The sequence below is a fragment of the Desmodus rotundus genome, chromosome 1, assembly GCF_022682495.2.
Source record: "Desmodus rotundus isolate HL8 chromosome 1, HLdesRot8A.1, whole genome shotgun sequence".
Taxonomy (NCBI): domain Eukaryota; kingdom Metazoa; phylum Chordata; class Mammalia; order Chiroptera; family Phyllostomidae; genus Desmodus; species Desmodus rotundus.
Genome location: NC_071387.1, coordinates 125,365,454 through 125,379,747, shown reverse-complemented (window position 1 = coordinate 125,379,747; position 14,294 = coordinate 125,365,454). Strand labels below are relative to the sequence as shown.

At 44.0% G+C, this 14,294-nt stretch overlaps 1 protein-coding gene across 2 annotated transcripts in view; it reads right to left on the bottom strand.

The window, feature by feature from the left end:
- The window catches only part of TNFAIP8 (TNF alpha induced protein 8), a 111,981-nt gene that overhangs the window by 34,708 nt on the left and 62,979 nt on the right, over positions 1 to 14,294 (bottom strand). The gene's annotated exons all lie outside the window — the stretch shown is intronic.

Genomic DNA, 14,294 nt, shown 5'->3' with positions numbered 1-14,294 from the left:
CCCATTTAATTTTCCTTGCGATTTTCCTTGCATTGGGGGTCTTATACGCCAAAAATTAAGGACTTAAACCTGCTCGGTTTTGTACGTTATTTTTTTAGGAAAGTAACGTGCATATTGGTCCATGTGACTGGAAGGACCTGCTTCACAAGCCCAAGAGGAGGGCCTTTTGAAGAAAGTTGGGACAGCCTCCACCCATTACCTTTGCACAGGAAAAGCAGACAAGGCGGCTTACTCATGCGGTGTAACCGCGGCGAGCACTCTGCTGGACGAGCCTAACTCCCCTGCAGTTACTCCAAAGGGCCATCCTCAGAGGGAGAGCGCCATTCCCTCCCCAGCTACTCACAGCAGCCCTGGATAAATTCCTTCAGAATGCCAAAGGCAGGGTGGGGTATGCAAAATGCTGATAGAATAAAGAGGCTGGAGAGCCTTAAGAACAGATCTCAATTCTGACCCCTGGTCGGGCCTGCAGTCTCCTCCAATTGGCTGAGGGGAAGTTATTTTAGCTTTATAAAGCCTTGGTTTTTACCTCGGAGAAGTGGGGACAAGAGCTGCCACGAAATACCTGTCTCGTGGAGAGATTTCGCAGAGCACCAGTTTTATTACCAATCTAAGGTAAAACATCCTCAAATAATACACTCAAAAGACTGACTGGGAAAATGTGAGAAATGTTACATTCTTTTAACAAATTGATTTCCAGCTGCTTTCTTTGTCCTCATTTCCTATTTTTATATGGGGGGGGGGGGAACCCAAGAGGAAAGGCACCATGAAAAACTTAATAAAAAGGACATACAAAAGATATGGATTTAAAGAGTCTGAATTAAAATTTAGTTCTGCCAGTTATTATTTGTATGACCTTAAGCAAATTACTTAACCTCTCTGAGCCTCCCTTTTCTCATCTGGAGAATGAGGATAAAAATAGTATTATTTGCTTCACAGATTTATGTTTGGTATTAAATAAGGTAGTATAAACAAAAAGTGATTTGAAAACCATAAAGTACATGACCATTATTACAAACTATCACATCATTCAAAGTAAATTTTTGTGACATAAACTCAGGTTTTATTTCAATAATGGGTTTGAACAGAAAAAGAGGTGTTTATGCTATTCACAAGGAGTGAAGGCTATTATAAGTATTACTGTAAGGCCTAGATAATAAATCCCTTCCAACTGCTGAATGATTCTAACATGCCTAAGACCCCAAGTAGAACTTGATCTCAATGTCACCGACAGGGAACGATGATGAGAGGAAGACATAGCTAGTCGGAGAGGAGAGGAGGGGAGAAACATCTGGAAAATATCAGTATTGTAGAGCCTCCCGGAAACTGACCTCACCACCAGGAGGGTAGCAGGCTGCACCCTTCCGAAAGTTCCAGTGCACTGTGTGTTCCCGCGCCTGCACGTCCGGGGGTGGGACCTGCTCAGATGCGCACCTCTACCCCGGAACCTCAGTGTATGGAGGAGACAGGAGGATCGTTCTGAATCCAGAGAAATGCTCCCTCACCAGTCATAAGTGACCTTTCCTGTCCTGTCCAAGGAAAGGACATTCTGGGAGCCCCCCACTGCCATCTGTCCTCGCCCTCCCTCACAGCAGCCCGGCAGGCTCTCCCAGGGCTGTGCGCGGTACAGATAAGACAGCTCCCATGCATCTGAATCTGGAGGAAGATGCAACACCTTTTCCAGGTGATGATTATGCAAAATCGGACAACCCAAATTCCAGGCCCCATCTGCCACAGGCAGAACTCACTTTCAACCTCTTCTTTCAGCAAGTGTCCCCCAAAGAATTACTTATTAAGTGTCCTTCCGCAAGTCCAATTACGTAAAAACCACATAAGGTGTATCAAAATACATGTCCTTAATGTCCTACTTGTTTTTCCACGGGGTTCACAAAAAGGCCTTCAGCCTTGCTCAGGTTAGCCAAGGAGAAGAACTGCTGAACGAACAGTTCAAACACTGCTACATCAGCCTTGAAGTTCAATGGAGAGTCTTTTCAGCAGCTCGGATGATCTCTGAGCATTCACCGTGATCCTGAGAAAGCCAGAGAGAAACTTAATGTCCTGATCTAGGTGAAGTGCAAGGACTGCTCAGCTTATTTTTAAAAATCATATGTGGATAAGGATGCTCCTCAGTCACCTGTATAACCTGGAAGTTCTCCATCTGCCCTGGGCACTACATGGCCCCACCCTGCAAAACGGTGACAAAGGGCAGCTGGTTCTCTGGGGCATTCCAGAGACTAGGTCAGTCACTTCCTCCTGACTTTGCGCTGCATTTATTCAAAAGGGGATTAGTTACCTTTTAGCCCTAGTGAATGTACATTACTAGGTGATGTACATTACATTGTGATATATAGTACATCACAATGATTTATCTCCTGCAAGTGGAGCCTGTTCACTCTTGTATGCTTAAGAAACACTCCAACATCACTTAGTGTGACTTGGGATATGCTTGGAAGTCATACCAACAACCTATTACAGACAGCCTGATACAAAATAGCAACTAAGTTAGCAACACTTCTCATTTAATACAATACTGCTTTTAAATACTATGTTGAACTCCTACTAGAGTCTAATAACAAAATTTCCCACCTTCTGTGTCAAGATGGGAGAGTTAAAATGCTGGCTAAGATTCTAACTTATTTTTCAGTCAGCCAGTATCAAATATTTACATGTGAAAAAGGGGCCAGCTTATGTGGAGCTTACTGGCATAATTTTGCTAATTTTGACCACAGACAAAAAACTCAACCTTCCTTGGCTCTAAGGAAGGTTTATTGCTAACACATCTAACCTGAACTTTATCACAGAGCAACAGAAAAGTCTCCTCTTACATTCTACCTCAAAAAAGCTGTTAAAAATAAAAATATCTGGACTTTTGGGCCTTTTGCTTACAGCTGCCCAGACGTCTGTTGAGAACGGGGGAGGTCAGCAAGTTTCCAGACTCACACAAATGAGAAGACCAGCAGGGCTGGGAAGAGAAGGTGCCGTTCATTCAGGAGGAGTCACACCCTCTGCTCACATTCAGGAATGGTGTACATTCCCTGCAGTGAAAAGTGCTGAGCATCTCTGTGAGTTATAACACGTACCTACAGCCTCCAGGTCATTCAGAGCCCCAGGTCACAAAAACAGCCATTTCGTCCACATTTTTATTACCACCCTGCTGATAAGAGGCTGAATCTCTACAATAACATTGTTTATACTTGGTATAAAAAGTAGCTTTTTTCTCTTTGACTTTGAGGCTTTCCTCAACTTTTCTTGCATTATGTCTACACCTTTTGATAACTTTCTGAGTGCAGGTCTTCTTTTACATCCTTGGTTAGATTTATTCCTAGGTCTTTTATTCTTTTTGAAGCAATTGGAAATGGAATTATTTTCTTAATTTGCCTTTTTGATAGTTCATTATTGGCAGAGAAAAATGCAACTGATTTCTGGATATTAATTTTGTATCCTGCTACTTTACTGAATTCATTTCTCAGTTCTGGTAGTTTCTTGGTGGAATCTTTAGGGTTCTCTATGTACAGTACCATGCCATATGCAAATAATGTCAGTTGATGTCTATACCTTTGAAAAACTTTGAAGACTTCTATAATCTATATATAAAGTCTGTTTTCAGTCTCTCTCCTTACTGCGGAAAAGGTCTGTGTTCCCGGTCTCACCTGGTTGGGGTGGCAGGCTCTGCATCTTTCTCATCCTCCTCGGACACTCTGTTGGACTTAACCTTCCAAAATAGAGGCGGGGCTGGGTGGGCGTCTCCCCAAAGCCCCTGCCTGGCCCAGGTGATCTCACTCTCCTGGCCTTAAGATTTACTTGCCACACCGGAGAAGGGGACACTCAAATGACAGCGGAGGTTACTTATGCGCCTTCTCAGGAGCCATGCCCTGTGCCTCGAGAGACCTTATGACCACCCATTGCTGGGTACTGGGTTAAGGTTGGGGAGTTTGGGGCTGGCAGAATAGGGGGCAGAACTGCTGTGAGTCACGGAAGGACACGGAGGCTGAGTGTGCAGATGGAAGAGGGAGAAAGCTGCCTCCAGGGCCCTGCCTGGTAGTTTGAAGTTTGTTGTAGGTAAACTCTCTCCTCAGTGACATCTTCAACAAACCCTCCCTGCTCACTAATGCTCTGAGTGTGAGTGCAGAATTCCACGGGACAGGAAGAAGTGGCATCTAAGGTGAGCACGCACGTGGGGACCATAAGATATCTGGGGTGCAGTTGTTCCCCAGGCTTCCAGTGTCGGCTTTTATTTCTCTCCTAAGAAATCTTCCTGGCTAAAATGTTTTTACTAAATGATTAAACACACACCCACACACACTCAAAATCAGGTTTGAAAATATTATCTGAAGAATTTGGGATGTATGGTCTTTCTTTTACAAAACTTAGCAACAATGCCTTCCATTCATATAGGCTTCTTTCAGACTTCCCAATTAGCTCCCTTGGGTCACCATACCCATTTTACAGATATGTAATTAAAGAAAGGAGGGCTATGATTTGCTCAAGGTCGCATAACTAAGTCGTATTGTCCCTTAGACTACATATAGTAGATGCAGTACGTCTCGGCTTCCTTTCTCCTCTCTCCAGACTTTCTCACTCTATTAAACTACTCATGTAAAATGCAAGTCCTTTATTTTGCACAAGAGTAGCTCCAAGCACGCCATGCCAGGCAGTATGCAAAGAGCTGGAGCTGCCACGGTTCTGCCCAGACTGCTCAGATGGCTGCGTTCAAACGCTCAGCTGACGGCCGCAGGCACAGTTATTCTATTCCTGATATTCAGTGCTTTCAATAAGCTACAAACCCAATAGCTTCTATTTGTTCAGGTACAGGAAACTATAAATATTTTTGTTACATTAAAAGTTGGGCCAGGACCCTAATTAACCCCTCCGATATGAAACTGTCAGGAGCCTGCAGAAGAACACCCCTTAATGAGGGAGACCTGGGCTGCCATGAGCCCCGCAAGCACTGCCTCATTTGCACGAGGATGTTTCCTTTTGGTTTTTCTATTCATTCTTCTAAAAGCCGGCAAGTCATTGAACCTCTCTGAGCTCTGTTTGCACACCTGTAAAATGGGGGGAATGCCACTTATTTAACAGGGCAGTAACTGTCATGAAATGAGTCAAGAATGTGATTAAACAACTGAAAGTTATCAAGGTCCCCTTCGTCACTTTTCCAAATACTTTTCGTGAGTAAGGCCAGACTGCCTTAGGCTGTGGAGCATCTATTTGGTTGCTGGCCTTACAGATACTATTCAAGATAGGTGCGGCAATTTGATGGCGTGGTCCGAGGATAGAAAGGAAAAGTCAAAGGACTGAACTTCTTTACTGTGTCAGGGTAACGAGGTCAACGGGGGTGTAACATGAGTGCGGCTGCAGAAGGGACTCACAGGGAAGAAGAGAGGCAGGGCCCAGACGGGGCCCAGACGGTGTCACATCTGACCTACAAATCCCCGGCTTTCCTTCCGAAAAGCAGCAAGAGGAAAAAGTGATCAACAAACATAGTTGCAGAAACTCAGGCTTGGAAGTAACCGTAGAGGTCATTTATTCTAATCCTCTAGCTGGTGGTGAGGAGATCTCCTAGGCACGTCACAGGCAGTCAGCCTTCATCCAAACCTCCTTGATTCCCTCTATTCGTAAAGACTCACTCCTTTAAAAGACAGGCCCATCTCTCTTCTCATCATTAGAAAGTTCCTCCCCCTAATGAACTGCAATTCAGGTTTAAGGGCAGTGATTGTCAAACTAAGCATTGCCTTTACTCCTTACAGCACTGAAATAATTTGGGGACGGAATAAACATACATTTTTAACAAAATTTTCTTTTCAGTGACCTAGTGGAGACCCCCTGCTATTGGCTAGCGGACTGCAGTGGAATGCGACACGAGACAGTTACACCGCTTTGCAGTGCCAGCCACACATCTGTTCCTGATTACTGTGAAGAACCCAGAAGCAAACAGTGCTGGTGGAGGTGGCAGCAGGGATAGTCGCTTTTCTCTCCCGGGCGCAAACTCTGAGGGGTAGAAAATGATGCCAACCAGGCTGAGGAAGGGGCCCTACTTGACTGCCTCTGAGCAGTTAAGAGTGTTACTCAGGCTTCTGAACAGAATTTAAAACTCTGTTCAAAGAAGCAAAGCGGTGCTCCATCTGTGGAATTTGGACCACAGATTCCTGGTCTGAGATCTGCTTGAAAGCCTAATGCACTCCAAGTCGTCATAATTTGCTTTTTACACTGAGTGTCTGACTTGGGTAGGATCTCTGGGAAGCTAACCTTTGTGCCAACTAGTCACTGTTTAAGAGGCAGAGAAGACTGGGAGGCGAGGAGACAGGGCTGGCCAGCCTTGCCAGGTGAAAGCAGCCAAGGATGAAACTCAACAGACAAACTCAGCAGGTGGTGAATCTGTGAACCAAAGCAGAACTTATCCAAACAGGATTGGGGGGTGGGCTGTTTTGCGGGTAGCCCAGAAAGGCACAGGCCATAAAAAAAGGCATTTTTTTCCATTAGGGGTCAGGTTATAAAACTTAAATTATTCAGCTTCTCCTAAAAGAAGAGCAATAGAAATTGGTGACAGTTAAGATGCACAAAGTTGTAGACATCACCAAAATGAATGTATTTCCTGGGAAACTGCTACTACGAATAGTGTGTCTGCTCACGTCCCTAAAAAAAGGTCTTATTAATAAGCTCATTAATTTCCTAGTAGAAACAGAAGATGGCTAAAAACCACCAATTTCTTAATCTAAAATCTATTTCAATAGCAAAGTCCCATCACATGACATTTAACTTTCTCAAATTCAACTACGTACAATCAGCCCAAAACAGGAAGAGAGAGGAAAGTGACAATCTCAACGGTGCCTCAGCCACCGTTCCCATTTAATGAGCTTGTGCCACAGAGGAAGCAGGAGATGGAGCTGGGGATTTGCTGGTCCCTCCCTGGCTCTTGTCTTGTGTCTTGTGTTGCCTCTTGCATTATAAGCTTCTCAAGCACTGAGGATAAGCGCTGTGTTAAAGACTAAATTTTTTCAAATCACAGTGCCTCTCAAGGCAAGCCAACTATTTCATCCTGCCCAAAGAAACAGCAACCTGCTCTAATGCTAACGGAAACATTGATACAGTAAGTCTTGTATTTACTGGAAGGTGGTATGTTATTCTCCAGTCTGGTAATTCCTAAGAGGTTTTCAACAATAATATTGACCCCACACAATTTTCACTTTACACCTCACTCTTCTGTACTCTTGACCAAATCAGCATCTTAGATTCTCATATCTTAGAGTGGTGTGGTCAGAACTGCTGAAAGGGATGCATGATTTTAGACATAAGATCCCAAAACTGTGTGCCGTGGTGCCTCAGGACACTATGGCAAACTCACAGGGGTGTTGCAGTATATTGTAATTTTGAGGGAAACGTAGAATTATTCAACATCTCTCAAACACTGCATGAACTACTAATTCAAGCTCACACACAGGGTAATATTAGGTAGCACTACATTTCTTTGGATGACATCATTTCTTTGCAAAACTAGGTTGTCAGTGGTTGCACGTATTTTGGGAAAAGTAACGTGGGACAGCAAATTAGGGTGGTAGAATCCCTAATTTCAAGGTTTGAGAAGCTGTGAGGTGATCAGTAATCAATTTATTGCCTCACACCTCCAAATTCAGCCTTCCTTACTTGCTGTGAGAAAATCAAGATGGGAGTTTAAATATTTTTTTTTTCTTTTACCAGCAGGTTCAACTCTAAGCTTTGTCAGTGAAACAAACTGTGGAGATGTTACAGAAGAACTTTTCCCTCCTGGTGCTGGAGTGGTCTTGCTGTAAACTCCTACATGCACACGTGGCACCTCCAGCACCCGGCAGTTTCTTCAGCAACTGCCTCCTGCTGTACCTGGTGGTCAGCACCGTCCAGCCCCCAACAGCTTCTGCCGATGCCCCCATAGGTGTTTTTTAGCAGACTGCCTCCACTGAGAAACCTCCCCACAAACAGATTTCCACAGCATCCTGGAGGGTGGATTTCCAGCAAGATCTACCAGCACAACACCACAGTGACTTCTCTGCCATTTGAGGAGCCAGCCATCCCCACTCCAGTAAGGACCGGATGGAAGAAAGGGGAGCTCGTGCTTGGTGCTCTATCTCAAACCCAGGAGAAGTGACTGCTCCTTCCATGTGCTATTCCTCTATTCTTTAGAACTCTCTTTCCTTCTAATGGTCAATCCTCATCAAAGTTAATATCTCCTTTTTAAAAAATAGTTTGCTTTCTTTATTATAATTTTTAACTATAGTAGAATCCACAGTGCAAACTTTACCATCTTAATCATTTTTAAGGGTATGGTTTAGTAGTATTATGTGCATTTACATTATTGTGCAATTCTTACCACCACCCATTTTTACAACGCTTTTGATTTTGCAAAACTGAAACTCTGGACCCATTCAACACCAACTCCCTGTCCTCCCCTCCCCCCAGTCCCTGGCAACCACCAATCTACTTTCTGTCTCTGAATTTGACTGCTGTAGGTACCTCATGTAACTGGAATTACAGAGTATGTCTTTTTTGTGACTGGCTTATTTCACGTAACACGATGCCCCCGAGGTTCATCTATGTTGTAGCACGTGTCAGGATTTTTTCCTAAATATTTAAGGCTGATGTTCCTGAATGATGTTCCCTCTCACGTATGGCCCACATGCGGTTTGCCCACGCCTCCGTCAGTGGACACCTGGATTGCTTCCACTTTCGGCTCTGGTGAGTCACGCTGCCACGAACACAGCGCACAAAAGTTTGTCCAAAGCTTCGCTTTCGATTCTTTTTGAGTATATTCCCAGGAGTGGAATTGCTAGATCATATGGTGATTTCATTTTGAATTGTTTGAGGAGCCACCATACTGTTTGGCTAGTTAGAATTCCTTTATATTAAACACCCCTGTCCAAATTATCGCGTGGTTTGTCTCCTGATTGGAGCCTGACTGAAACACGCAAGGCCCAACGGGTGCACACATTCCATTAGTGAGTAACTGTGGAGAAGAATGAAGTGAAAACATCATTTTTTCTTTCTTTAAATTGGTTTGTATTATTTTTTCACATGGTCACAAAGGTATTAGTAGATAATTAGTTATGAAGTTATTGGGACCTAAGCTGTTAATAAATGAAACTGTCAGGTACTTCTTTTGTCCTTGAAATGACTTGAAAAAAAATAACAGGCAAAAAAATGATTTGAAGAACGTTTGGGAACCTTTGCTCCAGTCTGCGTATTTCCAGCTCCCATTAGGACCGGTCTGCTTGGATGGTTCCTTAGGCTCACCCTGTCTAGAAGTATTCTTATCCCTGAAGGCACAGACAGACACCGACGCACATTCCTTTAAGTGAGACCATGGGTTGAAAATTCAAGTGCCCCCCAAGGCCAGAAATGTAATAATCCATACCTACCACAACTACTGGCCATCCTAGTCCCTGTACCCACGTAGGCAGCAGAGATAATCAGGCTGTGGGCGAGGCACCGAGGATGCCAGCTGAAACACCACCTGTCTCTCCTGAAGAAAGCAATAGCGGTGCAAAGGAGTGTGAAGGATGCTACTAGAGGAAAAATCAAGAATGCGCAGCCCTGCACGTGGATGTGAATGATTTGAAAAGTACGTAACCTTCAGAAATTTTAATAATTGTTTTAATAATTAATGGGAAATTGCTTGAAACAAACCTTACGATGAATCATAACCCTTTGTGCAGCCACACTGTGAGAGCAGCTGCTACTGGTCTACTTTTTCTGCCCCTCCCAAAGCCTTCTCGGGTCTCAGCTCCCCTCTGGGGCCTGTAGCGAGCTTATACTTCCACAGCGAACGTCTGCTCTACTGAAAGTCGATCAGTTTGATGCTAGTTGTCTCCTGAGGCGGATTTGTAAGCTATTTAAATCACAAGGTAATACCTGTGGGTCTTTCCTCATGTTTCTAGAGAGTAGAACACACGCCGGACAGTTTGAAAGCATTACATAACTAAATAATTCATCATTTAATTATTTCATAATATTGAATTATGGCAACATAAGAATAAACTTAATCTGCCCTGACTCAAAAAGCACACTACAAGGAACCGCATATATAAATATCTGTTATCTTCAAAGAAAGAAAACAAGAAAAGAAATATAGCATTGCTGACGCTGGTAATCTGCACCAATCCATAAATCTAGCAGGTTTACCAAGACGCTCTATCAGAAAAAAGAGCCAAGAAGAGAATAGTTCTGACAGCTGCAACCCTTCTGTTTTACGACATGCACAGAATGGACGCACTTCCTTTAACGTCTCCGTAAACAGAGTGCCGAGCAAACGCAAACACCCGGTAGAGGCCACTTGTGTCCAGGCTTCAGCTAATGGATCGTACTCATCTTTATCACGGCCACCTCTCAAACCCCCCACAGTTGTCCTGGGCACCATTAATAAGACAAAGTGAGCAAAATTAGTTTCTGGAATTTCCAGGGCCTGCAAGGTACCAGCAGCAGCTGCCCACGTTAAAAGGGAAGCAACCTCACCATCCTCAGAGTGGGAGCTTTGTTTCCTTTACATTAAGAACGAACATCCAGCACTGGGCCCCCTGAATATCTGTACCTACTAATAAATCCCAGACAGGAATTCCAAACACATCTTTGCTCAAGGCACGGACTTCTGTCAGGCGATAAACATTCTGTTACGCAAGCCTCTTCAGAGCAAGCTTCCCCTCAGAGGGTATTGCGTTTAAAATATGCTGTTTTAAAGCCACTTTGGGACCCATCATTGTACAATATATAATTAATTTTGTCATATGTTTTCTTAACGGATGAAATTAACCTGCGAATGGAAAAAAAGGCAACACTTGGTTGTCCCCCAAACCCTGTTACCTGAACCAGAGGAAGGCAAAAGTACGCCCGTGGGACATACCCCCAAACTCTGAACCAGCAACCGGTGAGAACCAAACAATTTATGTGTCTGAATTAACCTCCCTTAATACTGCCAGCGATAATAAGTGTAATTTACCAAGCACTGCGATGTGCTAGGTATTATGCAAGGCGCACCGCCTTCTCTCTGCTTCCCTACACCTCAGTGAGGCGGTGCGTTCTAGCTCTGAAGCGGTGGTCACACACGTGGCCAGCGGTCCTCCTAACGGTCCCGTCAGGAAGGACTCTTGGGTTTTATTGGCTCCATTTGCTTCTGGGGAGGATCCAGACCCTCAGAGAAATTAAGTGTCTGGCCCAAGGTCACTTAGATCACACTGAATGTGAACTGAGACTAGAATGTGGGTCCTTTGACCTCATCCCATTGCTATTTTTATCTATGTCATGTTGTCTCTGATTTAGTGGAGCACAAATAATTGTATTTCAAGGCAACTATGCCATTGGCTCCAAGAGGGATAGAGAGCAGTACAACGGCTCTGAGCCTGGCTGATTTGGAGAAAGAGGGAGCTGGACATTAATAAAAACGTGGAGGTCCAGAGGAGGAACAGCTGTGGCAAGAGGGAAGGCGAGGAGGTCCACTTCACACATGGGAGTCTGAGGTCGGAGCAGAAGAACCAATGCGGGTGTATGCTGAGCCTCTTCTACTGGCCTCGTCGCCCGCATAACTGGAGCTCTTCAAGGAGGTGCCGCTGCTTCTACAAAACTCACAGTTTTGCATGAAAATATTTCTCAAATAGATTGTGTAGAGTATCTCCTCTTCACTAAACAAAGGCTATGGAACATACTTTTTTCTTTTGGGGCAAACTATTGTTGTTAATCACACCATTCTGTAATATAGATGTGAACCTACTTTTTGCTCACGGAACCCTGCCTAATAACGCTGTGCTTTTTCATTGTCATTCCAGCCAGTCAACGATTCCTACCCAATTTCAAGAGACAAGAAGATGCACGAGATCAAGATATCATATTTTTCTTAAATGCTCTAGAAAGCCTGTCTCACTATATAGATCTACAGAACAGATGTGACACCCTTAATATAGCAGAATCATGTTTTCAGAGGTGACAGAAGGGGCATCAGGTTCTAAAATCATTCAACTGAAATTGCATATAGTTAAATTACCTTGGAAGTTCCTCACGCAGCCCAGAAAGTACAGTACTGTCTATATAGTTTATATCTACACAACACTTACCAGTCTCTCTCTTACTCTCTGTTCCTCTACCATTGCCAATCAGATAGATTCAAGTTCTTTCTCCATAATAGTGAAAAAATCATTACCACCTCTTTGCTTGGTCTCCTGAACCACGTGTTTGCCACTCTGTTGGTATTCGGAACCCTCAGAGCTCACCCTCTCCTTTGGTTGCGTCACCAATACCATCACTGTTTAACATAAGCAACGCCAAGACTTACGCCCTAGTCATGAAATGGCTAAATGTGAATGGCCAGGATTTCCTGACAGCTGCCTTCTTCCTCAGGGCCAGATGCCACTTTTTACTGACAGTATCTAACAACCCTTCTACATCTTCTAATTGGCGGTCAAAGGGACCTAGGAAGAACTGAAGGGTGATGGAGGAAAACGGGTTCACTGTCTGCTCCACAGGAGGCTGTAGATGTGACTGCTCAGATGTCATCTTCATTGTACAAATACTGACTGAGCGTCTGCCATGCACAGGTACAAGGCACATGGTGTGGATGAAACCACCACAGCTCCTGTCCTCACAGAGTCCATAGTACAGTGAGGGAGAAGGCAGGGCACTGATGAAAATATAGTACGTATGGTAAGTGCAACAGCAGAGAAGTATGGAGTGCTATGAAAGCTCACACGACAGTACCTGAATCAAACCTGGGGGAGGGAGTCATCAAGGAAGGCTTCCTGAAAGAAGCAATGTCTCAGCTAAGACTGGAGGGTCAGGAATTAGCCAAGGAAGAGGAGGTGAGGAAGAAAAGAAGGAAGAATGGTTCCAGGTAGAGTTAGCAGCACGTGTAATGGTCCACAGGTGAAAGAATAACTGGTCAGAAAGAAAGGCGTCAGTGAAGGCCAATAAATATGATGAGCAGGTGGCCACTGGAAAGCTTTGAGAAAGACAATTTAGTGGAGTAACTGACTGGCAATAGAAGCCAAATTGCAAGGGGCTGCAGAATAAACTGGTGTTAAGGACGGAGAGAAAGGACTGGTGGACTATTTGTTTATGAAATCTCATTGAAAAGAACAAGTTGAGAGCACTCCGAAGAGAAAGCACTATGAAAAGAACACAGTTTTAGCACAGCTTTGACTTACTTTGCTGAAGGAATATTTAAATTCCCAGAATTCTCCCACTGGCCAACACCAGGCAAGGGGAAGTTGGGTGCCATCAATCTCTCACAAAACACATTTGCAAGAATTTGTGTGGGCTCTGATACGAGTTTGAATAATGTAAATAAAAAAGAACGAAGTCGAGCTCCAATCCATGCTCAGTGGCTGCTGCTGGTCCAGCAGGTCTTACCTGCAGCAGGGCAACACGAGGTGTTATCTGTGAGGAGCCTGGGAGGCTCCCAAGTCTCAAGTCATCCTCTCGGCATGACAGAAAATACTCTCATCAGAGAGGTGGTGCTTTGGGCTAAACTTTGCCCTGTTTTCTGTTCTACCATCAGGTTCTTGTAAAAACACAAGGGTCCCTTGGAGGAAAGTCCTGGGTGACTGACATCTAAGAATAAATGAATTCACTGGTTCTTTTTTCCCTCATGGTGCTTCCCAGGTGGACGTGTAGGGAGGGTGGAAGGTTGGGAAAGCAGTGAGCATAAGCTTGTATCACACCCAATTCCACCCTGGTCATTAACCCCACCCCTGTTAATACCAAGAAAAGGCAATAAGGAGTGTATACACTCAGCAGACAACTTGCAGGGCCGAAGTATAAGTTTCAAATGCTTGGAGTTCCTTATCTTCAGTGATGCAATTTTTAAAAGTCATGTGAAATACTCAGAACTGTTTTGATTGAGATTTCCATCTCTGCTTCTCTAAATTGATTCAGCCTCCAATAGCCATGAACCAAAGAAATTATTTTCATGAGGACATTATTTCTTTTGAAGTATTCCCAATTTGTGTGTAAAAATTATGGTTTTTAACCACTTATTCCAACAATAGTTAGTTTTGTACTCTAATGTAAAAGCTAAAATCTGTTATAAAAACAAAATTACGAAAGGCTCACATCCATGAAATCTGGCATCTCTCAAGTTGAACAAACACATCAATGATAGCGGAAGTTAGTTGGTTTGTACAGCCCAGGAATCACAAATTGGTAAACTTAGGTCTGAATCCAGCTCTCAGAGTTGTCTGGGCCAGATAAGTTCGGAGTTTCACCTCAACTTTAGTGCCTTTAGGTGGGACCTGTTCTCTGCAAGTTGGCCGCAGGCCTCTCAAGTTCCAATTGATCATACAAAGCAC